Genomic DNA, 4,185 nt, shown 5'->3' on the forward strand with positions numbered 1-4,185 from the left:
CCCAGCCTCTCTGGGCAGCCTGTTCCAGTGCCCTGCCACCCTCAAAGTATTTTTTCCACATGTTCGGATGGAATTTCCTGTGTTCCAGTTTGTGCCTGTTGCCCCTTGCCCTGCACACCACTGAAAAGAGTCTGGCAACATCATCGTGACACACACCCTTTAGATGTGTATAAGCATTGATGAGATCCCCTCTCAGTCTTCTCTTCTCCGGGCTAAACAGACCCAGGTCTCTCAGCCTTTGCTCATAAGAGACATGCTCCAGTCTCCTGATCATCTTCATAGCTCTCTGCTGGACTCTCCTGCAGTTCCTTGTCTTTTTTGAACTGGGGAGCCCAGAACTGGACACAGTACTCCAGATGTGGCCTCACCAGGGCAGAGTAGAAGGGGAGGATGACCTCCCTCGACCTGCTGGCCACGCTCTTTTTAATGCACGTCAGGACACCATTGGTTTTCTTGGCCACAAGGGCACATTGCTGCCTCACAGTCAAGTTGTCCACCAGGACTCCCAGGTCTCTGTCTGCAGAGCTGCTTTCCAGCAGGTCAACCCTTCATCTGTACTGGTGCAGGGGGTTATTCCTCCTCAGATGCAGGGCCCTACATTTGTCCTTGTTGAACTGCATTAGGTTTGTCTCCGCCCAATTCTCCAGCCTGCCCAGGTCAGACTGAATACAATTCTGTTTATGTAAACCATAGTTTTAGTAACATGCTTTTATTATTTTTTTTAATCTCTTTTTTTTATAATAACATTTTAAAATGTGGGCTGAATTATTTTGAATTGTGTCTGTTTTCTCCTGGCCCTGGCAGAGTGAAGTAGCAAGTGCCCAGTTTTACACCCAAGAGCTCCTGCAAGGGGGCCAGCAAAGTTCTTGACATTGATGGAGCTGCTCGCTCAATTAGATGCCACTGTGAACAGGAACTGCAGCGGGAGCTTGCCAGAGTCACTGTAACTGAGATGGCATTGCAAGTAATGCTGAGTCCAGAAAGATGCCAGCATCCGTCACAGCTTCCCTGGTTCTGTACATGCCGGGAACACACACACGCAGCAAACCCCTTTGTTTCACAGCTTCAGCCTGAAGGGTAGCAGCTATTCTGACCACAGAGCATGTACATTAGCACAAGATATGTGCCAGGTCCTTGCCACTAGACTTTTAGGTACATCTAGGGTTGTTTTGGGATTCATTGAACCTCAAGCCTAAAATAATACAGGTGCAAATCCATCCTCTATGTTGTAACCCTTGTTCTGTGGGACGGGGTTGGGTGGGGAAAGAACTGATGGCTCCTTTTATCCTTGGACTTCTGTGAAGAGCTCTCCAAGGAATTGGGATGGGAGAGGGGCGGTGGAGAACAGGAGCTGAAGCTCTTTTCCTGCCCTTACAGACTGTGCAGGGAATCGGGCAGATATGAAGGCAGCTCTAATGTATGTGCTGAAATACCTAAAATAAGCCATGCAAACAAATCAGTCGTATGTTATCCAGATGGGACTGTTCAAATCCAATAATAGCAGTAAAGTGCTCCCGAACTCTGTGGAGAGAGAGATTATAGAAGGATCAGGTATAATTATAGTGCCTTATTATTACCGTTCTCATCATTCTTTCTAACAAAGCTTTTCAATAGGATGAAAAACTTGCAGGAGAACGTAATGTGTTTGCTGGCATTTTTTCAGTCTTCCTTCCAAGGCTGTTCAAGTCAGTCCCTGTAAATGGTGTTAATAAATATCATAATGATCTTGGACTATAATATCTTTCAGACGATACCTTCTTTAGCATCTCTCTATGGCCTTGACCACAGCAAACCCTTCTCTTGAAATGCCTCACTGTTGCTACCACTAGTGAGAGCACCAGCAAAAATACCCCACTGCTGCTCTGATCCTTACTTTGATACGAGCACTTCCAAGCAGGATTAAGCAACACCCTTAAAATATTAGTGGCTGCGAGTGGCTTGTCTATGTACTGCTCCATAGCTGGAGTAATACAGGTGGAATGAATTAGCGAATATTATCTACTTTGGACAAAGTCACGGAGCTGGAGGAACGTATCTGCAAGCATGAGTGGATGTTCTCCTCCACCTGAGTCCTGTCTCCTCTGAACACCATCAGGGCTTGTGAGAAAAGCCAAAGGTTATCAGAATCAGACTCCTGGGCAAAACGGGCGTGGGAAACGCATGTCCTTGTGCGCAGATTTGTCTTCTGGGCTGGCACCACTGGGAGAAGGAAAAAGGCCTCCCAGCATTTTTTCAGCAGTATCCCTTTCCAGGTCACTGCAGGTTCCTGGAAGTATTAGTGTTGGAGGAGCCTGATGGTGCAGGGGAGCCGTGCTCGCCGCGGAGGCAGGGCACAGCCCCACGGCAGCTCTGCAACCCAGCATGGACTTCCCGGGGAGGGGATTTCTCACAGGAGGGAAGTCCCAGGTGGCTCTTCCACTTCTGCGGCTCCCCCAGCCTCGGAGCAACTTAGTGTGGGGAAAAGCTGTCAGTGAGTGTGTGGACGGTAAAAACTCTACCGACGCATCTCATTCTTAATCTGCATCACTCCCTGCGCTGCTGTCCTCGTGACCCTGATTTGGCGAACCCTCACACCTCTCCCAGCCTGGGGAGATGCCCACGCCTGTGTCAAGTGTTGCAGTGCAGGAGAGCATCTCTCCCAGGCTTCATGTCTCCATGCCCTGCTCGCCTGCAGGACCTGGGCAAACTAGGAGAAGAAGGCAATGCAGTTCAAACAGATGCAGCAGGCTGGAAAAAGGGGGGGTAGGGGTGGGAGGAAGGGGGGGTTTGCTGAGATGGGTCTTTCTTTTCTCCTTCTCTCCTCTTCTCCTCTCCCCTGAACACCTTGGCAGAGCCTTGCTCTCAGCTCAATGAAAGTAGGGCAGAGTCTAACCACATTTCAAGCTGTCTGCATTTTTGGATTCTGGGTAACTGCGATCTCTATCTGTTCCTAGAAAAGATTTAAACAACTTATAAACCACAGCTGGGCAGAGATAATAAAGGAAGCAGTACTGGGGTGGGGAAGGATCTCCCCAGCGCATGCAGAGCAGGGAGAAGGGGCCTGTGGGAGAAGCCGTGGGCCTGGCTGTGGTAGAGGGTCTCCCCATGGTGACTTGGGCTGTGGGGGGACACAAGGGGGCTGCTTAGGGAAACGTCAGCAAGTGTTAGTGGCTAGGTATAAAATGTGTATGTGTACATGTATATACATACATATATACACACACATATATATAAAGAGCAAGTAGAGATTTATTTAGCCACAGAAGGGGTCCAAACCCCGCTATGGTATCCACCTAGTCCCACCTCTACCCACTTGTTCTCACCGTGTCTGCGTGCAGACAGGACCTGCTTCCTCTTGCACTCAAAGAGTATTTTGCATTTCCCATTTCCCGTCCCTGTTAGATCCACATCTACCATCACATGATTTTAGAGGCAGGAGAGACCTCTTTCACTGGAGGGTTTGGAGTGGGTTCAGGCTCAGTTCCCAACCTCCAGGCCCACAGAGAAGCTCAGAAAACCCCTCCCAGGTCTCACCCTGCCCCACAGCAGCCTCCAGTGCTCCCAGCAGGCTCAGCAGTACTCTGCAAGGGTTTGAAAAATAAAGCCCAATGATGAGCCTCTTGCATGAGGCCAAAACTACAGATCCTTGTCCTGCAGTCCTGTCAGCCGGGGATGTAGACGGCAGGTGGGAAACTGGGGGGTGGGGAGGAAAGACAGAATGAAACACATTTCTATATTGGCAAAAATCCTAGCAGAGAGGTGGTTCCTCCAGAAAATGCTTTTGCCAGGATGCTTTATTTAGTTTGGATAGCCAGAATAGGGTCTGGTGGCAAAAAGATGGGGATTTTTTCACCCTAGGAGGGTATGCTATAACAGCTGTATCAGCTTGTGTATTGTACACAGTTCACAATAAAAGCAAAGTTGAGGAATTATTCAGGGAAAAAAAAAAAGCAATATTCATTTGCCAGCAAGATACTTAGCTATTTAATCCCTTCCCAGCCTTCCCCCCAGGAGCTGGCAGAGGCCTGGTGTGCATGAGAAAAGCTGTGCCAATCTAAAGCGCTGTGCAACTGCACGCATGTGTCTGCTGCAGGGGGGCCATGCTGGGTCCAGCGGTGGCTGTTGCTGTGATTGAGGGTCGTGTCCCCCAACATGCTGAGCTGGAAAGCTGCTGCAGGCCAAAGAAAGGGACCCAGGTTAAAAAAA

The sequence above is a fragment of the Charadrius vociferus genome, unplaced genomic scaffold (assembly GCF_000708025.1).
Source record: "Charadrius vociferus isolate BGI_N301 unplaced genomic scaffold, ASM70802v2 scaffold251, whole genome shotgun sequence".
Classification (NCBI taxonomy): domain Eukaryota; kingdom Metazoa; phylum Chordata; class Aves; order Charadriiformes; family Charadriidae; genus Charadrius; species Charadrius vociferus.